General features: G+C 46.4%; 1 protein-coding gene across 3 annotated transcripts in view; it reads right to left on the bottom strand.

Annotated features, from left to right (window-relative positions):
• GATA4 (GATA binding protein 4) overlaps positions 1–14,958 on the bottom strand; it is an 82,726-nt gene that overhangs the window by 59,675 nt on the left and 8,093 nt on the right. Inside the window, exons 1-2 of one of the 3 annotated variants that reach the window (XM_082726924.1) lie at positions 7,218–7,299; positions 5,920–6,035 (exon numbers count right to left, since the gene is read on the bottom strand). The exons of 1 other annotated variant lie outside the window; for it this stretch is intronic. The gene's annotated coding sequence lies outside the window, so the exon portion shown is untranslated. Of the gene's footprint in view, positions 1–5,919; positions 6,036–7,217; positions 7,300–14,958 lie in introns of those variants that run through there. One more of the 3 variants, XM_082726923.1, reaches the window with a different exon arrangement.

Genomic DNA, 14,958 nt, shown 5'->3' with positions numbered 1-14,958 from the left:
ACCAACTGAGCCACCCAGGGGCCCCTGAAACACTTTTTTAAACCTGCCTTTTGTTTTTCAAATATCTCTAAATTCCCTTTAATGAGGATGCCTAACAGAACTGCTAGTGTTCCCTCTTTCCTTGTCTCTCTCTGTTAAATAAATAAATAAAATCTTTTTTTTTTTTTTTTTTTTTTTAAGCCCATACATGGGGCGCCTGGGTGGCTCAGTGGGTTAAGCCTCTGCCTTTGGCTCAGGTCATGATCTCAGGGTGCTGGGATGGAGCCCTGCATCGGGCTCTGTGCTAGGCAGGAAGCCTGCTTCCCCCCCTCTTTCTGCCTGCCTCTCTGCCTACTTGGGATCTCTCTCTGTCAAAATAAATAAAATATTTAAAAAATACATCCCAAAGCTATTCTGTTCCCTATTTAAAAAATATTAAAATCCATTTAAAATAATGCAGGTCGTGTCTCATAATCTAAGAGCCCGAGAGAAAAAAAAGAAAAGCAAAAAGGAGGCTCCACATTTTCATTAAATTTGGGAAGGATGCCAGAGGCTTTTAAAATGGGGAGCATGCTCCTCAGTCCCGGGGCAGCAGAGGACAGAACTGAAACCCAGCCCTGGCGCGCCCGCAAGTCCGGACACTTGGGCCAGCGGGTGCGGAGCAGGGAAATGTCAGCTTGCTGTGGCCATACTGACACTCTAGTACATGCCCCTTTCCCCCTTCCCAGCCTGGCTCCCTCTCTCCCTCCTCACCCAAGAACCTTAAGAAACCCGCAGCAAACGGGAGCTTCCTGCCGCTGCTCTCCAAGCTGTGGGGAAACCGACTCCTGGCCTGCAGACTCTCCGAAGTGTCACGAGGGCACCTACTCTTTGGGGACAAAAACTGTCACCTCCGGGATATCTCTTGGTGATCTGGGCCAGAGTATGTTCACTTGTGGGTCCTCCCTCCTCCTTCCCTGTCAGGGACTTTTAGAAGTTGCAGCTCTGGCCATGCTGGGTCTAGAGCAAGAACTCGATAAATGTTCTGGGCATCCATAACATGTTAATTTGCTTTACCCACAGTCCTTATGTTCCCTGGAATTATAAATTCGTTTATCTGTGGTTGGTTATACACTTCACTCCCCAGAAGGTAAGCTCCAGAAGGGCAGCAACTGTGGCTGGCACCTAGTAGAGACTCAATAAATGTTTGTTGAAGGATTAAAATTACAAAAGGGATTGCTAATGGCATTTCTCAAGGGTAATGGGAGTTGGAGAATGGAACACTCCCCTCCAAGGGGAATAGGTCTCCTGGCACACAGTGGGTGCCCAGGGTCACCACCAGGACACGGAGGCCCAGGCTAGACACCAAGATTTGGGCCACTCAAGAGCTTTTATCTGCACGGCTCAGCCCCACCGAGACGGACTGCAAATCTCCTGTCCATATCTACGTTGCCTCTAAGGAGACCCCGGAGTCCCCGGACTCTGGGGTGTGCAGAAGAAGGGATTTCCGGGCGCGGGCATGCAGTCAGGATTTTGGAAGCTAAATTGGCCTAGACAACCCGGATTAGGCACTGAGACTGCGGCAGCTGGCAAGGGAGACACGGGGCTCCCCAGAACAGAGACCAAGGACTGACAAAGGACGCCAGGTGCAGCGTCTCCCGAGGCACGGAAAGCCCAGACCCATAAATTCTGAAAAGATGGAGGAAGTCAGTCAAACACTAGGACTGAGAAAAAACGAAGGAGAGGGTTTATGGAGAGAGACAGAAACAAGAAGAAGGAGGACAGAGGAAAAACCTAGGGAGCAGGTAGAGAGTGAGACAGGCCTGAGAAAGCCGGAGAGGGACAGAATCATTCATGTGTTCCTTCCTTCGTTCCTTCTCTATTTATTGAGCACCTACTCTGTGCCCTCGAACTTTCCAGAAGCTTGGATTTGACATGGAACAAAATAGAGAAAATTCTGTCTCCAGGAGATTCCATTCTAGAAGAGGAAGCCAGACAATAAAAAAAAGTCAAATCTGTAGTGTTAAATGGTGAAGTCTTATGGGAAGAACACAGCAGGGAATGGACATGCAGAGAGAGAAATTAGGGACGGAGACCAGAGGAAAGAAAGAGGGGAAGATAGGAGAGAAAAACACAAATTCAGAGAAAGAATCGAGATAGGAGTCAGGAGACAGGGCAACAGAAACAGAAAGAGATCGAGACCCCCAGGGAGAGGAGAAAGCCAGCAAGAAAAAGGGGCAGGAAAGCGCCAGAGCTCGATTGGAGGTGGGGGGGAGGGACCAGATAGGGACGAGGTCAATCCGGAGTCGAGGGCTCCCCCACCCCCACCCTGCCCAGTTCCCGGGGCGGGCGGTGGTGGTGACGAGGACACCAGCGGCTGGAGCGCTTCCAGTCGTCAGACCCCGACACACATATCGGGGGACTTGTGGGGCCACCAGGACACATGATGTTCCCATCGCCAGCTCCCGCGCGTTTCCGCCCAGGCTGCCCCCTCCTCCGCCAGCCCCGGCACCCTTCCCCTGGCCACGGAGCCCGAGGTGACCCGGAGCTGGAGAAGACGCCCAGGCAGGCGCCGCGACCTGGCGCGGCAGAGCGAGAGACAGGAAAGTGTCAAGGAAGCAGAAGCCCAAGTGCGAAAACAGCGCGGGGAGGGGGGCGGGTACCGGGAGGGGGCAGGGACGGCAGGGGGTGCTGGCGGCTGGAGGCCTTGAGGTCCTTAACGCCTGTGAGGACCCACTCCACACAGGCCTGGGTTTTCCTGTAACGGACAAAAGTTCGCTTCACACGCCACCACCCCACAGTTGTAGCAGGTGCCCATAGAGAGTGGCTTGTTCATTCTAACACCCATCAGGGCTTGGAGGTATTTATTGTTTGGGAATAATTGGTTTCTTGCACCAGCTGGAGGAAAGGAGTGCATGGAGCTTGCAACAACTAGAGGGACATATTTCTCTCCAAGGGTAAGTTCTAAACCTTGACCTGAGAGAAAAAGAAGAACGAAAGATCCCTGGCATTCCAATTCTTTCCCACCAGTTTCAACTTTCCTGCGTCTTCAGCTGAGTATCTGTGTGTTTGAAAGACAGGGGTGCTCTACCTTTAAAGTTTGCTTTCTTCCAAAACCCCAGGGCCTCTTCTGCAGAGGTGCTAATAAACAGCAAATTGCCACATGGCAAGGAAGTACTGGGAGGCAAAGCCAGAAGCCAAGGTCTGAATGAAATGTAATGAATAATCAGCACCTAGATAAAGGGGAGCTTTTCACTCATGAAGGTGTGGAGCTAACTCCAGGAGTTTCTGCTAACCTTCTCCTACCCTCCCTCCGCCCATCTCATGCCACCTCGCCTCCAGAGCTGGAGCCTTTCCCTGGGCAGGGGAAGAATCTCCCACTCACCCTCCAGAAAGTCTGCAGAGAAGCCCACACTCTGCTTGGAGGGCTGAGAGCAGATAGTATAAGACAGAGCCTCATCAGTCAAGAGTGATCAATTTCTCAACCCTTTTGTGAGAAGTGTCTTCACTCCACTTCAAAAGCCCTAAATTATCATCTTCCCCCACCACCTTTCTCTCTACCCCTCTCTGGTTCAGCAGCTAGCACACACTCATTCTTCCCCAGATTCATTCATTCATACCTTTCCCCCCCTCTTTCCCCCCAACCTCCATATACGACTATTGTCAGGGACTCCGATATCTTCACCCCAAACTCTTTGAATGTGGTTGCTCAGGAGATGTATTCTTTGCAGTTTGCTTCAGGATAAGAAAAAGCTCAACAGAAGTTGTGTTTTAATCTATAAAAGAGAATTGCTGGTATCTTCAAAACCTACAAAAACTGACCCAAACTTGCAACCACACAAATGATTCTCAACTGGGAAATATGAGACTGATCTCAGGACCTTCGATCCTCAACTAAGAAATAGATAAAAGGGTATATGTCCATACAACAGAATACTACTCAGGAACAGAAGATAATGAAATGCCAATGCACACAGCAAACACATGAATCTCAAACACACTAGGGCTGTGCGAAAGAGATCAGACTCAAAAGACTAAATGAATCCATTTATATGACATTGCCACAAAGGTAAAACCATAGGGATGGAAAACAGATCAGAGGTTGTTGCCAGGGGCAGGGGGTGGGGGGAAGGGTGACTACAAAGGAGGAGGAGGGAACGTGGGGGCATGCTAGAGCTATTCTATATTTGGAGTGTGAAGGTAGTTACATCATTTGCATGTGTGTCAAAACTCAAAGAACTGTACACTAAAAAGGGTGAATTTACTGTAAGGAAAGTTCATCTCAATAAATCAGATTTTTCAAAAGCAGGGGCAAAATCGAGTATTGCTGGGGTAGGATAAGATTGTTCAGCCCTATACTCTCTCTCTCTCTCTCCCCACCCCCCACCCACTCTTGTGCATGCACCCATCCCCAGTCCTTAGCGAGACTCTGCATCCCTGGTACATGTTCAACTCCCACCTAAAATACTTCAGAAGAGTGATTTATATACAAAAGAAAGCTTTGCATCTTTTTCAGAAGGATCCAGTTTCCAAGGCTGGTTCTCCCTATTGCTCATCCTTCCTGGAGGCCAGCAGGAAATTCTACAGCAGTCTCTCCTGGACACAGCTCCGAGGCCTGTTTCACACATGTCCCATGCGAGCATTCATGTTTCACCATGGGCTGCAGGGAAGGTGATATGTGAGGGAGGGTTATTCTGTTCTCTCATCTGGAGAGTCCTGGAGCTAGGTATCAGAAGCTCAGAAACTGCTAAGTCACTTTCAGCAACACCACCATTCCCCAGGGAACCTGCAGACGTGGAGGATGGAGAGCAAAAAACCCAGCTGGCCAGAACCCAGTCTTTCTAGGGAGACTGGGTTTTGTCCAGCGGTTCCCATGAGGCAAGAATAAGCCAAGGCATGGCCTTGGAAAAAAATGAATTTACCCCTGAGAGTGGGACTATATTTCTGAATGGACTAAAGAAAAAGTATTTGCTGAAACATGGCCTTTCTGGTACACGATTCTACCCAACCCACACAACAGTTCTGCGGAGTAAGTGATACTGACTCTGATTCTTACATCCATTGTCATTACACCCAGCTGCAGTTTGGGAAGTGCGCAGGGATGGGCAACCATTGAGTGGGTGGTGATGGGAAGACAGTGTGGCCTGTGGCAGATAAAACCACACTTTGGACATGTATTTTATAGAAATCATAGTCTAGTGGTCATCACAGGGGAGCCCAAAAGCCACTGATTTCCTGGGCCATAGGATGGCTCTGCTACCTTTTCTGCTCAATATAAGAGAGAGAGAGAGAGAGAGAGAGCGCGTGCGCGCGTGTGTGTGTGTGTGTGTGTGTGTTGATTTCTACCCTTTCCCAGAGTTGTTGATAATATCATTGTTTCCAACTCCCAAACCACTGTGGTCATGGAAGGAAAATGAATGTTAAGGTTAACAGGCACCAATTGGTCATTAGCTTTAATCTTATCCTTTTCACTTGAATTAAAAAACCAAAATACCAACACTAACAAAATACCATCATAAACAAAAACAGAACAAAACCCCACAAAATACCGTGTTTCCTGTTAGAAACAAAGCAAACAGTTTGGCTTTGTCGATTTCCCTGTTACTCTCATCCCCATCCTTGCAGAGCTTGCTAATTAATCAGTGGAAGAACCAAAAGGTGGGAAGGGAAAGACAGATGTGAAATGGATGCAGGAATCACAACTAGAAGAGCATGAGGGCAGGCAGCATCCTGAGAAACAAGGAAAGGAACCCTGGGGACCACCAAGGATCTGACCTTACCCCCTGGGAGGCCTTGGGTAAATCAAGGACTGGGCTGTGGGTCACAGTCTTCCTCTTATGAAATGAAATTGGACACCATGATCTGATAGTGCATTCAGCCTCGATGTTTTCTGCATCTTAATTATTTGAATTTTCTTACAAATGTTGCAATTCATAGAGCAAACATTTTTTGAATACTTACTATGTGCCAGGCACCCTGCAAACTTTGGAGAGATGTAAGGATGAACACAAGCCTCTATATTCGAAATATTCAGATCAGTGAGAAACAGTCCAGCAAACAGGCAACGGGAGAAAGTTCTGAAACAGATAAGTGCATGGAGAGAAACCATGTAAACTCTTTGTAGGTGGGAGGAAAGGAGGTGGGAGGAGGAAGTGAATGAATCAAGGAACTGTATTATTTGTCTGTGTAGGTGTCTCTCCCCTCCCCCCATACTTTTCCTTATTAATTACTGTCTTTCCAGACCTAGGGACGCGGTGTCCTGAATTGGGAGTAGGGATTATGAGGACCCAGCACAATTCATGCACTGACAGGCACATCCAAAACTTCCAAGTTGCACGACTTCGCCCATTTCATACATTTGACGTCAAACATGCTTATCGACATGGTTCCTGCACAGTGCCAGTGTCCCCAGCGCAAGGGCTGGGAGTCGGGGTCCCAAGATGTGGGCTCTAGGTTCCATCACCACCTGGTAGTGTGACCTCAGACATGTCCCCCCAACACTTCCCATCTGGCTCTCAGTTTCCTCATCTGTGAAATGTCCTATGTTGTGCTAGATCATTTCTAAGCTCCCTTGCAGCTCTTTAAAAACAAATGAACACATCCTTAAAAGACACTAGGATTAAGAGGTGGAATAAAGTCAAATATTTGTTGATTGATAGAAAAATGCTTCCTCCGAGCCACGCGGGGCTGTTCGGGGGCGCACAGAGAGTGGCCCGGCCCCCTGGTGAACGCAAGCCTCTCCCGGGTCTCGCTCTTCCAAGGGGGTCGCCAGCTCCCGGGCCGCGCGCACCGCCTCCCCGCCCCCTCCCCCCGCGCGGGGTGCCCTGCGCCTCCGCCCGCGCAGCCCGCGCGGGGCGGGCGTGATGGATGGCCGCGGAGCCGGCGGCCTGTCAGGCCTTATTGATGAGGTGCGCGCTGACGGCCGCCGCGTAACCCGAGGCGGCAGGAGGCGAGCGCGGGGCGGCCGGCGGCCGCAGACTCGGCGGCGCTCGGGGTCAGCCCCCGGCCGGCCGCGCCCGCCCCTCCGGCGCGCCCCGGCCCGGCTCCGCGGAGGGGGCGGCCAGTGCGGAAGCGCCTCCCGGGGCCTGGCGCCCCGGTGCGCGGGGCCCGCTTCCTCCCCGCGGTCACCTCGCTTCCCGCCCCCCGCTCGCCCGCGAGCCTTTCTTCGGGGGCCGCGGCCGCAGCCTCGTCGGGGTGCCGGCACCTCCCGGGCGGAGCCCCCTCTCCGGCTCGGCCCGCGCCCGGACCTCCGCTCTTACCCCGGGCGGCGAGGCCGGTGCTGGCGTCTGAGGCCGCGGTTACCGCCGGCGCGGCCCGGGGAGAAGAGTGCTTTCCCTAAGCGGAGGGGCCGCGCCCAGCGAGGCGGGACTCGGCCGCCGCCACACGTCTCAAAGGCGACACAATTTAGGAGGCGAGTAGTCAGTTTCATGGCAATGAAGCCGTGCGTGGGTGGAGAGAAGTCAGGACGCCGGCGAATATTCCAAGAGCTCATTAGACACTCATACAGTGATAGATAAGAAGATACAGAGATAAATAAAAGTAAGTACATCTACACGTAAAGACGGTAATGTTCCCACATGGCACCCCCCCCCATGTTTTGTACACGTATTTTCTAATTGAGCAAATATTCTTTTACAATAGCAAAGACGTTTCCCTGGCTCTCCTTGTGATACGACCGAGCTTCGTTCATTCTCAGGCCAACGGCTTCATTTCTCCCAGTTCCTCCTTATTCCATCTTGCTCTGCCTCCTTTTCTTCCCACTGCCCTTTCAGAAGAGAAGAAAGGTTGCCAGGCTCTTGGGTGGGCGCCTGACAGGCTGCAGAACAGGGGCAGGTTGCCCTAGCCCCTTGGCTTTCTAGTGAAAGCGCCCAAGGCCACCTTCTCTGTCTGGAAGGTGAGGATCATGGACAGGCTACCTGCAAAGCACCTTCAGCTAATGGGAATTAAAGAAGTCAGTCAACACTGGAGACAACTTAACCTGAAGAACTAAAGGGCACAAGTTGTTGTCTTCCCCACCTTGAGGCAGGACTAGGCTGACAGGTGAATGGCCCGAATTCCAGATTAGATGTGACCTAAGAACTGGAAAACTGGTAGTCTTTTCTCTGCGGGAGAGTAGAGAGAGCAGAGGTTGATGTGGCCCAAGAAACTCACTGGAGTATGCCCCTTAGGCCAGGGTCAAGCAAAGTCGAGGCAGCAGGTAGTGGAAGCTCATTGCTCTGGGAGTCCTGAGGTTTGAGTTCAAATAGGGCAACTGCCACCTAGTGAGCAGCCAGACTGCAGGCAAATCACATAACTTGTCCAAGCTTTAATTTCCTGTCTGTAAGATGAAGAGACTGAACCCCTTCCTACATCAACATTTGTAACATAAAAGGCTTCTGGAGTAGAGATCACCAAAACATTCCCTTCTGTGCCCCCCAAAGATTTGATACCAGGAGGCTCATTCTTGATCCTGCACAGGAGAAGGGTGAGTATGCCAGGCCTCTAAGGCTAAACCTAATCTTAGCCACAGATAATGAGCATGTTGAGCAAGGAACCCAAAATATGAGACCCGTCTGAGTGTGTATGATAAAAGGCTTGGACTGCAGAGGAAAACTTCAATCCATTTACTAGGCAGACATTTATTGAGTAACAGCTAACACTGTGCTGTTACTATATGCCAGGCATGGTGCCAAGTCTGTTGCATGGATTGATTAGCTCTTTTATCCACACGATCACTCTATTTCCCCCATTTTATAGATGAAGAAACTGAGGCACAAAGCTATTAACTCATCCAGCTTGATAGATAACAGAGCCAAGATTCAAAGGCAAGTAATTTGCCTTCAGAATTCAAACACCGTCAATATGAACAAGGCACTGGTACTGTGAGGGACACAGAAGGCAAAAAGCAAGGGCTTCCTCCTTATATATCCTTCTTAAAATTTTTTCTATGGGGCGCCTGGGTGGTTCAGTGGGTTGAGCCTCTGCCTTCGGCTCAGGTCATGATCTCAGGGTCCTGGGATGGAGCCCCGCATCAGGCTCTCTGCTCGGTGGGGAGCCTGCTTCCCACCCCCCCACCTGCCTCTCTGTCTACTTGTGATCTCTGTCAAATAAATAAATAAATAAAATCTTAAAAAAAATTTTTTTTTTCTAAATAGTTTAAACGTCTATTCCCAGAATCAATCCCTTTCTTCCCTCTGGTTTCACAACCTTTTACATACTGCATTTCAGTTTACTATCTCCACATGTTGGCCTGCCTCCACATCCCCCCTCCCCCAAATTTCACTCTTCTTGAGGACAGAAAGCTTATATTTGATATCTTTGTATTTTCCATAGTTCCTAACAGGTAGCTGATGTTTTAAGAGGTCTGTTGAGTTAAACTGGGAAAACTGTTGTTCCATAGTGTAAAATCCCTCTCCTTTATGACTGATGAAGAGCAACTGAGTGAAAACATTAAAAAAGCTCACGTGCAGGAGATGCCCAGTGTACCTGTTGGTAGGGTGACTATGGCTCCACGTGTATACCCTTGGTTCACTTATTGGTCACAGGACAGCCTCTCTCTGACACTAACATTGAGGTGGTGTGCTGGAGTTGCAGGCGACCTCAGGGATTCTGGTCTAAACCACTCATTCAATTCACGGCAGGGCTGGAAACAGGAGTTCTGAAACCCAGGTCGTGTGCCCTGTTCTTCCATTTCAACATGCTGCTGCAGGAATTGCTGTCTGCCCTTTCTATAAATCTGAACCCCAAGGCCACACTTTCCTCATCCTGATATAATCACCTGGGTGAGAAGATTAGCGATAAGGCAGCCCTGAGCTCTGGGGTAGCACTGCTGGGCTTGCCCTTTGCTGGAAAGGGGAGTGAGTCTGGCCTAGCTGCAGTGGGGAGAGAAGGGGGTATGAGGATGTGGTCCAGGGTCTCAAGGAATCATAGATATTCAAACTCCAGTCATTCCAAGCCTCTTTTTGACTGAGGATAAATCAAGACAAAAGGGGCTCTCAATACATATTACATTTCCAAACTGAATATCTTCCAAATACCCTGTGGACTTACAAATATTCCAGGCTTCACAATAAAGAAAATAAGATAGCAATGTTGGAGGCCATGTAATGGGCAGGGTTCTGGACTTGATCCAAGGATCAAGTTTTGAGTCTCATCATTTCACAGAGTGATCCTGTGTTCCACTTTATGCCAGCTATCCTGAGCAGTTATTAGTAGCATACATAATCAGTTTGTCACTTGAACTCTCTGAGCCTCAGTTCCCCATCTACAAAGTAAAGGGTTTTGAGTAAATATCTTTTGTTTTCTTTTCATTGGAAAATGCTTCAATTGTATGACTGTGGAGCTCAAAAGAACCCTCCTAGCTTCTTTTGTCTGGGCAGCTGAGAGCAAAGTCACCTATGGATTGGTGATTGCTGTTATTGACATTGAACTTTGGGCTTCAGGTTCACCATTGACAACCTGGGATTGACTAAAAATAATAAAATAAACCAGCTCTTCTGAATAATTTGTGAGAATTCATTAGAGCTCACTTTCTGAAGGAACAAATCATGTTAATTTCATTTACTTTTGGCATATGTTACAAATATTATAATTGCTCTCGGCCCCCTGTGAGTCCTTCTTCCATTGCCCTACCAGTTTGTTTGTATTTAATATCCAGCTAAAGGGAAGAGACAGGATTTTCTGATTTGGTTCTTAATTGGGGTAGTCAATTCACTGTCTCATATTTTGTTTTTTGTTTTTTGTTTTTTGTTTTTTTTTCCCCTGCCCATGTGGTTTCACAACCCCGTTTTCATGATAAAGAAATGGTGTTGGGGACAAGATTGTGGCAAGGCCACCTCAGTGTGCTCCTTGTTGTGGCTACCCCAGCAGTCAGCAGTCTCCCCTTTCCTCCTTTTCCCATATAAACATTCCCCTTACACCCACTGACTCTTCCCTTCGAAATTCAAGTGTGTGTGTGCTTTATTTTGTCATTCATTAAGCTTAAGAAGTCCTTGATGGCTGGAAGAGTATCTAGTAATTCTCCAGATCTCCCACAATGCCCTGCACATAGTAGGTACTCAGTACATGCGTAAAAGAAGGAATTAATGCTTGAGGAAATCTAGAGTCCGAATCTGGAGTTCTGTATAAGAAATTGCCTTTTTGTGAAATGCAAAAATTTGCCTCAATTTCTTTCTTTTTTTTTTTCACATTTCAGGCAGAGCCACATTGTAAACATAGGACTTTGTAAACCACTTTATTTTTTACTGTTTTGATCTCACGTGTGTGGGGGCTCTTAAAATGCTATTTGCTTCACTTTATACCTTGCACCTTGGAGAGGCTGGATGATAAATGAGAGATGAATAATTCCTTATTGCTACTTATCTGCTAAATCTATAAACTAGTGTCAGCATTTACTCAGTTGGGTTTAAAGCTATGTCTGGTATACTTATTAACCTGCTTAAAATAAGCCATAAAAATGGGCTTGGTAGGCAGTTTTTTAAACTAATTTTTAAAAATTACATTGGTCACTTTCCACTAACTCATGGGATGACCTTTGGCAAATCACTTAACCTCCTTGGGGCTCACCTGCAGAATGAAGGCGGGGGGGGGGGGTGCGGCAGCAAGGGGGGGCAATGTGCTAGATCAGCTTTAAGAGACGTGCAGCTCTCTTATTCCTTTATTCCATGATTTTCAAATGAGGAAATTAAGGGATCCTGGGAACACCTATTAGAGCAATTACAAATCAGTTTATATGGACTATCCCATGAATCCTTGGCATATCCCTGGTGGGTGTGGGAGGCAGCGCTTGGTAGTTAGAGCAGGGCATTTTCAGTTGCATTCTGTTACTTATTAGTGCTGTGACCTTTGGCAATGCAACACTTCTGAGTCTCAGTGACCTCATCTATAAAACGGACACAATACTTCAATAACACATGGATTACTCCAGAGAGCAATCAACTGTGAAGATAAGTGTGACCTGTGTGTGAAAGCACTTTGATAGATGTTATTCACTCTCCCCAAATTTACATATGAGAGAACCATTTGAGGTACCGTTTGGTCTGTAGCAGGGTCAAGGGAAAAACTGTTTGACTTCTTTTATTCTACTTTGATTACATATTGAAATTATTTAAAAATTATATGGAGATTATGTAATCTTTATATAAAAAATATAGAAAGGTTGAGTCTTTAAGAAAAACTGGTGTCTGATGGGAAATTTCTGGGATAGTCATAGTGGTAAGAAAATCAGTCAATATCTTACTGGCCTAGAGACTTAGGAACTCCCAGCTAGTAGAAAATAAAGCATGTTCCAAAGGTTTTGAAAATATGTGCCCTTCCCAGCTCTGGTTCTCCTCACATCTCCTACCCTTTGGTCTGGGATGCACCCTGGCCATGTCAAGAGTACATAAGTTCTGCCCAAGGATTTGGGTTTGATTTCCTTCAGAGACAAGTGTGGAGAAGACAGTAACTGTGGAAGATTTTTGTTATAGTGAATTCAGTCAGCAAAAGTGCCTGGAACATCCCTCCTCTGAGAATTATTCTTCAAGACAGAACTACCACCATGTCTGTAATGTGCAGGGGCTAGCAAATGTGACATGAAGATAAATATGGTGACTGACTGGGTTCTGCTGCCTTGTAGAGGAGAAGGGAAGAGATGAATAGTCTGTGAAAGTGTAATTCTACAAAAACTAATTTTGGTGGTTCCACCAAAATTCTATTTATATTCCCTTACCACCAACCAGCCAACTAAACCTACACACAAAGGCTGACATCGGTGTTAAAAAAAAAAAGTGTGGAGAAAGAGAATAGGAGTGGTATTTCAAGTCTATATTTCCTGCTGTACTCAGACTACAATTTTTAGTTGCTAAATGTTTATTGGCTAACTAACAACAATGAAACAGACCTCTAGTTTGATGTAACGTTTATCTTCTGTTGACCAAATGTGTTACATTCAATTAAAAATCTCAGTAAAAGATCTTTTGAAGTTTTTTATAATTATTATTTTTAAGGAAACTCTATATACCCAGCATGGGGCTCAAACTTACTACCCCAAGATCTAGAGTTCCGTGCTCCATCCACTGAGCCTCCCAGACATCCAGAAGGTTCCGTAAGTTTATGGTTCCTTAAGTTTAAATTTATTTTGTTACCATCCTTCCCCCAACTCCATTTCACACTCTGCTTATAAAGCGGGAGGAAAGCAGCCTTCATCTTTATAAACTGCTCCTTTATAAACTACTCCTTTACCTACAAATTAAAACTATTTCAGTTCAATAGAGGCACCTGACATTCATTAAAACTTGTCTTGTAACTCATTTGGTCTTCAGTCTCATTCTTAGCGGCTAACTTTGCTTCCACAAAGGTCTTCTTTTTGAATACCCTCTCCAGCTTTTGGGCCACCCCTAAAGGTCGGACTTCCCTCCCCTGTTCAAACTCTCCTCCCTTTCTTCCAGAATAATCAGCTTTTATTTGCAGCTGGACCAGCACCTGGCCTTACATTCCTGCACATCCTTCTGCCAGCAAAGGGAGTTTTGAGAAGACAAAAAGTTACAAGAACTTAGACTATGTTTTCAATTTCAGAAACACTCAAGGTTACAAGTGAAATTCTGAGACAATCTGGATGGCTGTGAAAACATTTTCTAAAGGGGGGAGGGGAGATCTCTTTGTGGAAAAATCACTCCTACCAATTGTAAATGTCTTCAGCCAGGAATCAAGTGTGGAGAACTATTCTTGGAGTTTGAGTCCATTGAGTTTTAGGAAAGTGAACCCTGAATTTTCTAAAATAGATAAACTTATGTTGTAAGCACAATAGTCATGAAATCTTAGAAAGAGACATATGTTGAATCTGATCAATCCTCCCCACCCCTCTCAAAACATTTCTTTCTCTAATTTCAAAGAAACAGGAACTCATTGTAGTTCATTTGGAAATTACAGGAAAGCATATTAAGAACAAGAAAAACTATCCCTCACCACTCACCCACTGACAATAGTGTTTTCCCTTCCCCCACCTCTTTCCACCAGTTTCACACTGCATAGTGTTTTTGCAATCTTCTTTTAATTATTTTTATTTTTTTATTTTTATTTTTTTAAAGATTCTATTTATTTATTTGACAGAGAGAGATCACAAGTAGATGGAGAGGCAGGCAGAGAGAGAGAGAGAGAGAGGGAAGCAGGCTCCTTTCTGTGCAGAGAGCCCGATGCGGGACTCGATCCCAGGACCCTGAGATCATGACCTGAGCCGAAGGCAGCGGCTTAATCCACTGAGCCACCCAGGTGCCCCTTTATTTTTTTTAAATATGTAACATTTCTATACTGTTAACTATTTTTTATAGATTTTGTTTACTTATTTATTTGAGAGAGAGAGATTGAGAGAGATTGTGCTCAGGAATACAGGGGGAGAGGCACAAGCAGACTGAGCGCTGAACATGGAGCCCACTGCCATGAAGGACTATATCTCACAACCGTGACATCATGACCTGAGCTGAAACTGAGAACCCAAGGTTGGCTCAACCGACTGAGGCACCCAAGTGTCCCTTCATGTCATTAAGTATTTTAAGGAAACAGTATGATGGCTAACTATGGGTTTTGCCTTATGTAAACAAGCTCTTACTATTGAGAGTTCATGTTATTTTCTGCTTTTTGCTACAATAAATAGAAGGTTGAGGTATCCTTGTCAAACTGATATAAATTTTGGTAAGTAGAGCACCTTATAAGCCTCTGATTATTTCCTTGGGGTAAATTTCTATTGCTGGAAAAGTGGGTCAAAGAATATGAACACTTATTAGGTTTTGGATCCATATTGCAAACTTGCCTTCTAGAAATGTTGCTTCCAAAATTTCCAGTACCACCAGCAGCACTCAATTTTGTGTAAGATACCTTAAAAATATACTTATCAATTTGTCAGGCAAATTTCCATCCTTTACCAGACAAATTTAATTTCTGAAGGGCTTTGAGACTATGTGCAAGAAACAAAACAAACAAAACCACATGAAACCAAGGGGGATAGTGGTGCCTAGATGAATAAATCCCACTATGAAGATTATTTCA

This window comes from Mustela nivalis (assembly GCF_964662115.1).
Source record: "Mustela nivalis genome assembly, chromosome: 4".
Classification (NCBI taxonomy): Eukaryota; Metazoa; Chordata; class Mammalia; order Carnivora; family Mustelidae; genus Mustela; species Mustela nivalis.
Note: the sequence above shows the minus strand (reverse complement) of the source record. Positions and strands in the feature narration are given on the sequence as shown.